Source organism: Gorilla gorilla, chromosome 20 (assembly GCF_029281585.2).
Source record: "Gorilla gorilla gorilla isolate KB3781 chromosome 20, NHGRI_mGorGor1-v2.1_pri, whole genome shotgun sequence".
In the NCBI taxonomy this organism is placed as follows: Eukaryota; Metazoa; Chordata; class Mammalia; order Primates; family Hominidae; genus Gorilla; species Gorilla gorilla.
Genome location: NC_073244.2, coordinates 21,938,570 through 21,952,324, shown reverse-complemented (window position 1 = coordinate 21,952,324; position 13,755 = coordinate 21,938,570). Strand labels below are relative to the sequence as shown.

The 13,755-nt window shown below is 50.7% G+C and overlaps 1 protein-coding gene across 1 annotated transcript in view; it reads right to left on the bottom strand.

Moving 5' to 3' along the window:
* Window positions 1-13,337, bottom strand: part of CYP4F22 (cytochrome P450 family 4 subfamily F member 22) — a 43,758-nt gene extending 30,421 nt beyond the window's left edge. The window contains exon 1 of the mRNA XM_004060202.4: window positions 13,199-13,337. The gene's annotated coding sequence lies outside the window, so the exon portion shown is untranslated. The remainder of the gene's footprint in view (window positions 1-13,198) is intronic.
* Window positions 13,338-13,755: the final 418 nt, after the last annotated feature.

Genomic DNA, 13,755 nt, shown 5'->3' with positions numbered 1-13,755 from the left:
ATCCACCCACCTCCACCTCCCAAAGTGCTAGGATTACAGGCGTGAGCCACCACGCCCGGCCACTGGTGGTTCCTTTTAAGATTAAACAAGCTGAGCGTGGGGTGCATGTCTGTGATCCCAGCTACTCTAGAGGCTGAGATGGGAAGATTGCTTGAGCCCAGTTGTTCGAGGCTGCAGTGAGCTATGATCGTGCGACTGCACCCCAGCCTGGGTGACATAGGGAGATCCTGTATCTTAAGAAAAATTAAAATTAAACATAGAATTACCCTATAATCCATCCATTCTACTTCTGGGGATATACCCCCAAAGAATTGAAAGCAGTGTCTCGAAGAAGTATTTGCACACTCATGTTCAGAGCAGCACAAGTCATAATCACTAAAACGTGGAAGTAGGCTGGGCAGGGTGGCTCATGCTTGTAATCCCAGCACTTTGGGAGGCTGAGGGGGCAGCTCACCTGAGGTCAAGAGTTCGAGGCCAGCCTGGCCAACATGGCGAAACCCCGTCTCTACTAAAAATACAAAAAATTAGCCAGGTGTGGTGGCAGGTACCTGTAATCACAGCTAATGGGGAGGCTGAGGCCCAGGAATCGCTTGAACCTGGGAGGAGGAGGTTGCAGTGAGCTGAGATCGAACCACTGCACTCCAGCCTGGGTGACACAGCGAGACTCCGTCTCAAAAAAAAAAAAAAAAAAAAGGTGGAAGTAACCCAAGTACCCACCAACAAATGAATGTATAAACAAAATAGGGTCCATCCATATAATAGAATATTATTCGGCCTTCAAAAGCAAGGACATTCTGACACATGCTACACCAGGGTTGAACCTTGAGGGCATCCTGTTCAGTGAAATAAGCCGATCACGGCTGGACGTGGTGGCTCACACTTGTAATCCCAGCACTTTGGGAGGCCAAGGCAGGCAGATCATGAGGTCAGGAAATCGAAACCATGCTGGTTAACATGGTGAAACCCCGTCTCTACTAAAAATACAAAAAATTAGTCAGGTGTGGTGGCTCATGCCTGTAATCCCAGCTACTCGGGAGGCTGAGGCAGGAGAATTGCTTGAACCCAGGAGGCGGAGGTTGCAGTGAGCCGAGATCGTGCCACTGCACTCCAGCCTGGCGACAGAGCGAGACTCTGTCTCAAAAAACAAAACAAAACAAGACAAAAAATTAGCAGGGCGTGGCAGCATTCGCCTGTAGTCCCAGCTACTCGGGAGGCTGAGGCAGGAGATCGATTGAACTTGGAAGGCGGAGGTTGCAGTGAGCCGAGATTGTGCCACTGCACTCCAGCCTGGGTCACAGAGCGAGACTCCATCTCAAAAAAATAAAAATGAAAAAAGAAGTGTGTGCACTGAGGCTCTGTGTATGGTCCGTAGGGAAAGCCTGGTACCCCTGCGAGTGAAGTATTGCCTCCATTCATTGTTTATGCTGGCGTTTTTCTACTCATGGAATGCAAGTAAAACTTAGTGTTTGTCACCAATAAATGGTGACAAGAGCAAAACTCCGTCTCAAAAAAAAAAAAAAAACAGCGAAAAAAGGGAAAGAGACTTTCTGTTTTTAGTTTTTTTTTTTGTTTTTTTTGTTTTTTTTTGTTTTTGAGATGGAGTCTTGCTCTGTTGCCCAGGCTGGAGTACAGTGGCGCGATCTCAGCTCACTGCAAGCTCCTCCTCCCGGGTTCACGCCATTCTCCTGCCTCAGCCTCCTGAGTAGCTGGGACTATAGGCGCCCACCACCACGCCCGGCTAATTTTTTTTGTATTTTTAGTAGAGACGGGGTTTCACCGTGTTAACCAGGATGGTCTCGATCTGCTGACTTCGTGATCCGCTCGCCTCGGCCTCCCAAAGTGCTGGGATTACAGGCTTGAGCCACCGCGCCTGGCTGAGACTTTCTTTTTAAATGCATGCGTGTACTTGTGCACGCGCACACACACACAGACACAAACATACACGATGAACATCTGGATTCTATGTCTGCCTCCTCACCGATTGGCTATGTGGCCTGGTCCTCAGTTTCCCTGTTTGTACCTGGGGGCGACTATAAAAAGATGATCTCTGGGTCCACACCAGTGTGACCTTTTCGTCTGCAGCCCGGTCAGGGGGTGTGGGGTGGGTGTTACCATCTTGGCAGGCCCAAAAGTGCTGAGAGGGAGTCAACATATTCAGCCAACAGGGGTCACATGAATCATCACATCCACCCCCAGGAGCTACGTGGCTGCAGTTCAGTCCCATTCCAGCCACCACAATCCCCTTTCTAACAGCCTGTGACTCCCATGCTCTAACACCCTCCATGGCTCCCTACTCCCCTCAGCCTGGCATCCAAAGCCCTTCAGGAACTCACTCCTGCCCATCCTCCACTTCAGCCTCAAAAAGTCCCCTCCTCTGGCTGAGCACAGTGGCTCACACCTGTAATCCCAGCACTTTGGAAGGCCAAGGCGGGTGGATCACTTGAGGTCAGGAGTTCGAGACCAGCCTGGCCAACACGGCAAAACCCCATCTCTACTAAAAATACAAAAATTAACCGGGCATGGTGGCGGGCGCCTGTAGTCCCAGCTACTCGCGAGGCTAAGGCAGGAGAATCGCTTGAGCCTGGGAGGCAGAGGTTGCAGTGAGCTGAGGTCGCATCATTGCACTCCAGCCTGGGCGACAGAGTGAGATTCTGTCTCAAAAAAAAAAAAAAATTCCCATTCTCAGTCTGCTTTGAGCCCGTCTTTCTTCACCCAGCTTGTAAATGTTGGGGCTTCTAAGAGCCACGTTGTCTCCCCTTTCCTCTGTGCCCACATCCTGAGGATCTCACCCCTCCCGTGGTTTCAGAAATCCTATCTCAAAGGCAATTCCCATGTCTCAGTGTCCAGCACTGCCAGGTCCAGCCAGCTCCTGAACATCCCCCGGGGGGCATCTCCTAGACTCTCAGATTCACCTCACCCTCTTCCTCCCCCTTTCAGCCACATCCAATCTGTTGCCGGGTCCTGCTAGTTGTCCATCCTAAACATCTTCAGAATGCATTCATCATTCTCCATCCCCATCATCCCAACCCACATCAGGCCAGCACTGCAGTGGCCCCTTCCCACTGGTCCCCTGAGTTCCATCCTTTCTCCCTGCAAGAAGTCCATTCTGCACACACAGCCAGAGGGATCTTCCTCAAATTAAATCAGATCATGAACCTTCCCTGCTCAAAATTCTCCCATGGCTCCCCACTTTGCTCTAAATGAAATTTAGACTCTTTTGTTTTCACAGTTTTTCTTTTTTTTTTTTTCTGTGTTTTGTTTTGTTTCTTTTTTTTTTTTTTTTTTTTTTGAGACAGAGTCTCACTCTGTCGCCAGACTGGAGTGCAGTGGCGCCATCTCGGCTCACTGCAAACTCCGCCTCCCGGGTTCACACTATTCTCCTGCCTCAGCCTCCTGAGTAGCTGGGATTACAGGCGCCTGCCACTACGCCCAGGTAATTTTTTTTTTTTTTTTGTATTTTTGGTAGAGATGGGGTTTCACCGTGTTAGCCAGGATGGTCTCGATCTCCTGACCTCGTGTTCCGCCCGCCTCGGCCTCCCAAAGTGCTGGGATTACAGGCGTGAGCCACCGTGCCCGGCCCTTTATCACGGTTTTTCTTTTAGAGGCAGGGTCTTGCTGTGTCACCCAGGCAGAAGTGCAGTGGTGCAATCATAGCTCACTGCAGCCACAAACTCTTGAGCTCCAGAGATCCTCCTACCTCAGCTTCCCCAGTAGCTGGGACTACAGGCATGCACCACCATGCCCAGCTAATTTTTAAATTTTGGGTAGAGATGGGGTCTGGCTATGTTGTCCAGGCTGGTCTTGAACTCCTGGTCTCAGGCAATACTCCCACCTCAGCTTTCCAAAGTGCTGGGATTCCAGGCATGAGTCACCTCATCCAGCTAAATTTAGACTTTTTGTCGTGGACCACAACAACCTACATGGCCTACCCCTGTTGACGCCTCTAGCCCTGTCTCCCACCACCCTCCTCCTCACTTGCTCACCTCGGGCCGCTCCAGGCCACTCCTTCCACAGGCCAAGCAACTTCCCATCTCAGAGCCTTTGCACATTCTGTTCCCTCCATCCACATTCCTTTCCTCAGCTGTGCCCACACCAGCTCCTCATCCTCCAACCCCAGCTCTGCCCTGATGGTCCACTCCTTTGCACCGCAATCAGCCACCTCCCCTAGATCACTCTCCAAAGAATCATTGAGTGCCTGTTATGTGTGATGATTTTCACTATCATTCACTCCATCTTCCCAGTAAGCCTTAAAGAGAGCTGGAAGACTTCTGAGTGAAATCACAGCTAGAGCCCCCAACCCGCACCCAGGAAAATCCCAGCTGAAATCTCAACAAAGGAAATGTCTTCTGGAATGAATGAAATGGGAAAGAACTGGGATAAGAGAAGGTGCCAGCCCTAGAGAGGGATCCCTGCTCCAGGTGGCTGCGTACATGGGGAGATGGGTGCCTGGGGAGGGTGAGAGAGGGGAGTTGTGGAGCCCTGTGTCCGCTTCACCTCCCCGTCCCCCTACCAGGCATGGGCTGAAGTCCTTCCCAGGACAAACAACCCCTGGCTCTGCCCCCAGGCAGGACCACATGTTGTTGAGTCCCCAGTTGGGACACTCTCTGGAAGCCTCCAGTTTCTCCACTACAAAATGGGAATCATGACAAGAGGTCCACCAGATGCCCATAGGAAGACCACCATGAATGGTACATTGGGGAAGTCCTATACTTTCCACAGCTGGGGTTCTCCTGTCCCTCAAACAAGAACACTTCTGTCTGGCACCCACAAAAAAAAATAGTGCAGCCACTGTGGGGAAACCCTAGAATTATCATTTGAGGTCGGGCACGGTGGCTCACACTTGTAATCCCAGCACTTTGGGAGGCTGAGATGGGCGGATTGCCTGAGGTCAGGAGTTCAAGACCAGCCTGGCCAACATGGCAAAACCCCTTCTCTACTGATAATACAAAAAATCAGCCATGCGTGCCTGTAATCCCAGTTGCTTGGGAGGCTGAGGCAGGAGAATCGCTTGAACCCAGGTAGTCAGAGGTTGCAGTGAGCCAAGATCGCGCCACTGCACTCCAGCCTGGCAACAGACTCTGTCTCAAAAAAAAAAAAAAAAAAAGAATAACATCTCTTCAGGCCATGTACCCCATTGACCTCTCATGAGATCCTCTGAGCAAGTGGACTATCTTTCCAGAGTCCAGGGATTCCAGGTTGAATACAAAGACTTCCCCAAAAACAACAAGAATGAATTTGTATCTCTTATCCATTGCTCCTCTCAGCCGCCTCTGATAAGCCATAGTGTTATAAGTAAAATGTTTATTCAGAAACAGAATGCTTGTTCCTCGGTACTGCAAGTAAAAATCAGCATTCAGATAATAAGTTTTCTCAGCAAGGCAATTTTACTTTCTGCATAAAGGGTGCTCCTTGCAGATGGAATAATGGTGAGAGCACACCTGAACAAAGGAGGGAAGCAATTTTTATCCCTTATGCAGTTTGTCCTTGCTACTGTGTCCTGTCTCCATTGGCTGGAGCAAGACCTCACAATCTAAATTAAACCGGACTGGCTAATAATTTAAAACTTTCCTAAATAGGTAAAGGCAATAGAGAGCAAAGGAAAAGAGGAAGTTGCTTGCAAAAGGACTTAGAAAAGCAATAATATTTCCAAATAAGGAAAGGGCATGGGCTGCGAGCTGGGACATGCCTGTGAGCACATCCAGCACAGATATCTTGGTTAAAGTACAAGGACGTAGAATGTACTATGTGCCTGTGAGCATGTCTAGTACAAATATCTTGGTTAAAGTACAAAGACATAGAATGTACTTATTCCCTTATATCTAACACATAGTATTGGCAAGGATGTTGAGTCCTGCTATGATATGGCTGCACTGAACATCTTTTTCTTTTTCTTTTTTATTTTTCAAGACCGAGTCTCGACCGGGCGCGGTGACTCGTGCCTGTAATCCCAGCACTTTGGGAGGCCAAGGCGGGCAGATCACGAGGTCAGGAGATCAAGACCATCCTGGCTAACACGGTGAAACCCCATCTCTACTAAAAATACAAAAAATTAGCTGGACGTGGTGGCGGGCGCCTGTAGTCCCAGCTACTCAGGAGGCTGAGGCAGGAGAATGGCGTGAACCCGGGAGGCAGAGCTTGCAGTGAGCCGAGATCGCGCCACTGCACTCCAGCCTGGGTGACAGGGTGAGACTCCATCTCAAAAGAAAAAAAAAAAGACAGAGTCTCGCTCTGTTGCCCAGGCTGGAGTGCAGTGGTGCTATCTCAGCTCACTGAAGCCTCTGCCTCCCGGGTTCCAGCGATTCTCCTGCCTCAGCCTCCTGGATAGCTGAGATTACAGGCATGCGCCATCACACCTGGCTAATTTTTGTACTTTTTAGTAGAGACGGGGTGTCACCATATTGGCCAGGCTGGTCTTGAACTCCTGACCTCAGGCAAACCACCCACCTTGGCCTCCCAAAGTGCTGGGATTGCAGGCGTGAGCCACCGTGCCTGGCCAGCTGCACTGAACACCTTAAAGGTGCTGTCTGAGTTGGACCAACAAAGTACAGAGATGCCAAGAACAGGAAATGGATCAATGTCTGTGTGTGGGAGGTGCTGAACCTTTTCTGGCCATGAACCATTATAAAATCCCAACATATACACTGAAAATATTAAAACTGCTTTGAAAATTTGGAATTTCTGATACCTCTAGCGGGCCGAGAGACACGGTAGGTAAAGGATGTGGGCAGCAGCAGGGAACACAACAGAGGAGGTGGCTGTGGCCGGGTTGGACTGTGCTGGGGTTTGTTGTGACGGCCACTCGGTGACCTGGCTGTCCCTACGCAATACCAGCTGCCTTTGGGGAAGAAGGGCTGCCCAGCCAGCTGGCTCTCCTGGGGCACCAGCAGATCCACGCCCTGGGCACCTTCCTGTTTGGTCTTTTTTTTCCCATGTGAAAGAAGAAACTGAAAGCATGACCCCTTCTCAAGCTGGCTTAGTTGGGACAAACCCCGGACAGCCACACCAGAGAGAGGCCTTCAACCAGCCCCAGAGCTAAAAGCACCAGAGAAAGTCAAATGCTTCCTATTCAGCATGACCTAACTTCTAGGGTGCTACGGCCCCACCACTTCCTGCAGTACCCACACCATCACCACTGCTTTCTCTTCCAACAGTGATCTGTATTCTTAATTTCATTATTTCCTTTTTATTGATATGACACTATATAAAATTTTCCTCCTTCCTTCCTTCCTTCCTTCTTTCTTTCTTTCTTTTTCTTTCTTTCTTTCTTTCAAGACAGAGTCTCACTCTGTCACCCAGGCTGGAGTGCAATGGCACAGTCTTGGCTCACTGCAACTTCCACCTCCCAGGTTCAAGCAATTGTCTGCCTCAGTCTCCCGAGTAGCTGGGCCACCACACCCAGCTAGTTTTTGTATTTTTAATAGAGACGGGGTTTCACCATCTTGGCCAGGCTGGTCTTGAACTCCTGACCTCGTGATCCACCCGCCTCGGCCTCCCAAAGTGCTGGGATTACTGGCATGAGCCACCGTGCCCGACGACACTATATAAAATTTTCATTTGAGAGTTTCTCAGCTGTATCTAGTTATATCGCACAGTTTGGAAACTTTTCTGAGACTGACTTTATCAATAATCTAACCGGCAAAGATCATATCCACGTGTATGTAGTTAGACATTTTTATTTCATTGACTAACCCAGCACCATTTCAGTGATGCAAATTATGTGCCCTATGGTTCAGCTGAAACAATCCTGGACTTTCAAAAACCTTGAATAAGTCTCCCACAGTTGTATAAATTGGACAATTTAGGAATTTTAAACTTTAGATGATCATTTGCTTCCATTTTATTTTATTTTTATTTTTGTTAATGCAAACAGGACTTAAACAAATGAACTTTGATCTCCATTTTAAATATTGTTTAAAAAAATCATGTGTCTATACATACGGCTCTTGAGGACTTAGCTTTCACTACACTACAGGATATGATCTCCATATAGTTCACATAAAACTGCAGACTGATTTTCCAGAGTGCTCGATACTATTAATTACATCTCGATTAGGGCTGAAAAGAATGACCTATGTTTCTCTATACAGTTGTGTTGCTTTTGATGTTGTGTTACTGTACACAGAAGTGTGTGCACTGGGCCGGGTGCGGTGGCTCACGCCTGTAATCCCAGCACTTTGGGAGACCGAGGGGGGTGCGGATTGCCTGAGCTCAGGAGTTCGCAACCAGCCTGGACAACATGGTGAAACACCATCTCTACTAAAATACAAAAAATTAGGCCGGGTGTGGTGGCTCACGCTTGTAATCCCAGCACTTTGGGAGGCCGAGGCGGGCAGATCACGAGGTCAGGAGATCGAGACCATCCTGGCTAACACGGTGAAACCCCGTCTCTACTAAAAATACAAAAAATTAGCCGGGCGAGGTGGCGGGCGCCTGTAGTCCCAGCTACTCGGGAGGCTGAGGCTGAAGAATGGCGTGAACCCGGGAGGCGGAGTTTGCAGTGAGCCGAGATGGCGCCACTGCACTCCAGCCTTGGTGACAGAGCGAGACTCTGTCTCAAAAAAAAAAAAAAAAAAAAAATTAGCAGGGCGTGGCAGCATTCGCCTGTAGTCCCAGCTACTCAGGAGGCTGAGGCAGGAGAATCGCTTGAACTCGGGAGGCGGAGGTTGCAGTGAGCCGAGATCGTGCCACTGCACTCCAACCTGGGTCACAGAGCGAGATTCCGTCTCAAAAAAATAAAAATGAAAAAAGAAGTGTGTGCACTGAGGCTCTGTGTGTGGTCCGTATGGAAAGCCTGGTACCCTTGCGAGTTAAGTACTGCCTCCATTCATTGTTTACACTGGAGTTTTTCTCCTCATGGAATGCAAGTAAAACTTAGTGTTTGTCACCAATAAATGGTAATACAAAAAAGAGAGAGAGAGAGAGAGAGAAAAGCTTTGGGGACCCAGGAAAAATGGTGGCAGCCTCTGGAAAGGGCCTGAAAGAACTCGGGACAGGGGTGGAAGGGAAACTTAAGTTTACTATCCACTTTTCTAGTCGTTTTGGTTTCCTATACCATGAGCACATGTCACCCATTCAAAAAAAATTTAATCAATTATAAAAATTCATTAGTTCACTGCATGACACAAAGAGTGAATCCTAATGTAAACTATGGAGTTTAGATAATGGAGGAAAGGTATCAGCCGGGTGAAGTGGCTCATGCCCGTAATCCCAGCACTTTGGGAGGCCAAGATGGGAGGATCACTTGAACCAAGGAATTTGAGACCAGCCTGTGCAACATAGTGAGACTCTGTCTCTACTAAAAAACAAAAAAATCAGGCCAGGCATGGTGGCTCATGCCTGTAATCCCAGCACTTTGGGAGGCCAAGGAGGGAGGATCACTTGAGGTCAGGAATTTAAGACCAACCTGGGCAACATGATGAAACCCTGTCTCTACCAAGAAAAAAAGAAATAGCTGGGCATGGTGGTGGATGCCTGTAGCCCCAGCTACTTGGGAGGCTGAGGCGGAGGTTGCAATGAGCCAAAATCTTGCCACTGCACTCCAGCCTGGGGGACAGAGTGAGAATCTATCTCAAAAACTAAAATTAATTTAATTTAATTTAATGTTTGCTTTTGACTTCAACAGGCCTGGGTTCAAATCTCAGCTCTCCTATTCCCTAGGTTAGCAGCCTTGGGTGAACCCAGTCCCTGCCATCAGCCTCCCTTTGCCAATCTGTAAAATGGGTTGATAATAACAGGACCTACCCCCTAAGGTTGTTTGGGATGGCTCAGTGAAATGAGGCATAGAAAGGCCTTGTCACGTAGCTCACAAAATGTTAGCCATGATGACTACTCCTATTATTGCTATTTGATAGAAGTGAGAGCAATTCAAAGGTGACACCCTCAGAATGTTGTGGGCGGCTGGCATGTCCACTCCCTATCTACACCGGCCCCCGATCTCATCCAGCAGGCCCGCCTTGGCAGAGGTGGCCCTGCCCTGCCGGGGCCCGCATTATCTGGTGGTGGTGAAAGCCAGCGACTGGCTCCGAATCCCGGCCCACGCCCAGGTCGCGCTGGTTTGTCAGGTTGGCCCAGCCATTCACCCACTGAGGACTTGTTATACAAGGTGTGTGGGCTCCCAAGAAGGAGTGGAGGGCACGGACCCAGCCAGGAGCCTGATGGAAGAGCACCCCAACACTGGCCCCATCACCCCACATCCCAGCCCTCCTTTTCACTCCAAGCCTGTAGTCAAGGCAGCCTGCCCCCGTCCCAACTGATTCATGGTACCACCTTGGCTTCCTCAACATCAGAGGGCTGTCTTACCCCAGAGACTCACATATTCCCCCAAAGTGCCAGACCCCAGAAGGCTGGAGCTGAGAGGGGACTTCTAAGTTGTTTTGTTGTTGTTGTTGTTTGTTTGTTTTGTTTTTTAGACATGGTCTTGCTGTGTCCTTCAGGCTGGAGTGCAGTGGTGTGATTTTGGCTCACTGCAACCTCCCCGTCCTGGGCTTGAGTGATCCTCCCACCTCAGCATCCTGAGTAGCTGGGACTACAGGCGCCTGCCACCATGCTCAGCTAATTTTTTTTTAATTTTTTTGTTAAAAAAAATTAATATCGTGCTGGGCGCGGTGGCTCATGCCTGTAATCTCAGCACTTTGGGAGGCCGAGGAGGGAGGATCACCTGAGGTCGGGAGTTCGAGACCAGCCTGACCAACATGGAGAAACCCCATCTCTACTAAAAATACAAAATTAGCCAGGCATGGTGGCACATGCCTGTAGTCTCAGCTACTCAGGAGGCTGAGGCAAGAGAATAGCTTGAACCCGGGAGGCAGGGGTTGCAATGAGCCAAGATCACACTATTACACTCCAGCCTGGGCAACAATATGGTATCCCTATATTCCCCAGGCTGGTCTCTAAGCCCTGGGCTCAAACCATCCTCCAGCCTTAGCCTCCCAAAGTGCTGGGATTACAGGCTGAGCCACCACGCTCAGCCTGGCTTCTAGGTCTTCAGTCTCCACTCAGCACTCTAAATTTCTAAGGTTCTGAGAAAGAGCTTCAGAGTCATTTATGACTAATGAGGGCAGGGCCAAGTTGGCAAATGGGGTAAAGGAGACAGTCCTATCGCAGCTTTGATCATATTCAAACCTTTTGCTAATAATTTCCTTGGCCCAAAGGGGATCCTGGCAGAAAAAGAAGTTTTAAAACCACTAATAATCTAGACCATTGCAGGGTTGTAATTGTTTCTGCCCACCATCCCAAGTGTGGCCACACCTGGACAAGAGCCTCAGAAAGGATTCTATAAAGGTCTGCCTCTTTGCTGTGCGACCTCGGGTGAGTGTCTGCACCTCTCTGAGCCTCAATTTCTTCATCCATTAAGACAGAAGCCCTATTTACCCACCTCATGGGGCTGCAATCTTCCAGGCACATAGTAAGCCTTTGATCAATGATATCTCTCATTACTGTTGGTGCTGCCATCACGTTCATTATTGTGACCTGGCCATCTGGGGTTTGGAGAATCAGGTCCAAGTTTTATCAACAAGGAGAGATGAGTCAGGCGCAGTGGCTCATGCCTGTAATCCCAGCACTTTGGGAGGCTGAGGTGGGTGGATCACTTGAGCCCAAGAGTTCAAGACCAGCCTGGGCAACATGGTGAAACCCCATCCCTACCAAAAATACAAAAAGTAGACAGGAGTGGTGGTGCATGCCTGTAGTCCTACATACTCAGGAGGCTGAGGTAGGAGGATTGCTTGAACCCAGGAGATCGAGGCTGCAGTGAGCTATGATTATGCCACTGCAATACTGCCTGGGTGACAAAGTGAGACCCTGTCTCAACAACAACAAAAAAAAAAGAAAGAAAGAAAGAAAGAGAGAGAGAGAAAAAGAAAGAAAGAAAGAAAGAAAGAAAGAAAGGAAGGAAGGAAGGAAGGAAGGAAGGAAGGAAGGAAGGAAGGAAGAGATGGGTCCCATTCCCTGAATGCCTCTCAAGTCATCCAAGCCCCTCTGCAGATACCAACCTGGGTCACCGCCAGACACCAGGCCAGAGTTAATGTTACTGTTCAGAAACCCAAGCTGGGCCGTTTGGTGATGCCGGGGACATCGGAAAGTGGACCGGGGCTTTGGGGTCAAACAGGGCTTGTTTTTTCAAATCCCAGCTCTCCCACTGGGCACTGGGTATCCACAGGCACAGGCTTCTTCTCTCTGGCCCTCAGTTTCCTTGCCTGTAAAATGAGGGTGGTAGGGAAGATTTGGGGAGGTTCCTTCTCTTTGGGGTTTGGAGTTACACAAGAAGGAGTTTGATGCTGCCAGCCCTGGCTGGGCACAGCTCCAGGACCTAGAAATAAGGGGTGGAGCAAGGGGCACAGGGTAGGAGGAATTTAGGGTGCGCAGCCAGCCCTGGCCATCTCCTTTGCCTACGGGGCGGTGAGACACACAATGAGTGCATGAATGAGGGGTGAGCGGGCAGATGAACCAGGAGAGATGCCCTGAGCCTGGGCCTCTCCAGCCTTCGACTCCCCAGGTGGCCAGCCTCGGCCAACTTGCACACCCAGGCTGGGCCAGGCCCCTGGGAGGCCAGAAAACATCATCCTTCCAGCATCTATCAGACGAACATCACTTGGGACCAACCCCAGGACCTCACACAACCCTCAGAGCCAACTCTCGGGGCCAGAAGAACACCGTCTTTTCATAGAGGGGCTCTGCGTCTGGCATGGATGGGCAGAGGGTTCCTGATAGCAGTTGGACCACAAGCCTAACCCCATCGGTTGAATGTACTACAACCTCCCCGTCAAGACAACGTGCAGCGGTGAAATCTCAGGGCGAATCCCCATTCAGCCCCAAAGAGGCGTCCCAGGGAGGGGCTTGAACCCATCTGGGATGTCCTGACCACCAGAGGGGTCTTTTGGAGGCCCCCTGCCCATCACAGATACCCAGAGAAAAGGATGCGCCTAGGACTCCGAGGCGCACACAGAAAAAAAAAAAAAAAAAAACTCACAAATGCAGCAAACGTCGGGGACACACCCACGTGCCCCTCTCCCCACGAGTGCCCCGGGCATGCAGCCCCGTCCTGGGTCCTGGGGTGGTCCCCGTGGCCGGCTGCGCCACGCCCGCCGCCGCGCGCAGACCTTCGCCCTTGCGCCGCCAGCACCGAACCGCTCGAGCCTCGGGTTCCAGCGCAGCGCCGCGGCCGCGCTCAGGTTACAGCCCTCACCACGCGCGCACTCACCCGCGGGTCTCAGCCTCCTGCCCTCGATCCGGATCCACCGGCGCCACTACCTGGGATCTGACCGCGCCGTCCCACGGCCCAACCCTTTAACCCCGCCCGGCCGTGCCGAGGGGTCCGCCCCCGGACACCCCGCCCCGGGCTCCCGCAGGGTTCTGGGCGGGGACTCCAGCGCTGCCCCTAGAAAAGGAGAGAACAAGAAATAGGAGTGTGGAGGGGTGGAGAGCGATGGAAAGAGAGAGAGACTGAGACTGAGATGGAGAGATGAAGAGAGACAGAGACTTGGACACCTAGAAGTCCCAAACCATCAGGCTCCCTGCCCTCCTGCCACTGCTGGGCCGCATTAGCGCCCAAGTCCCGCTCTGGACCACACTCCTCCCACACCAACACCCCCCATGGCCCTTACTTCCAGGTTTGCTCCCAAGCTTGGACAGCGATCCCTAAACGATCACCCCCTGGGGCCCCACTGACCCCCGAGAAGCCTCCTTTGGGGCCCTCAGGAATTCTCTGGCTCCACCAGCCCTTGGGAACCAGCCCTTCCCCTCTCTCTGGATCCTGGG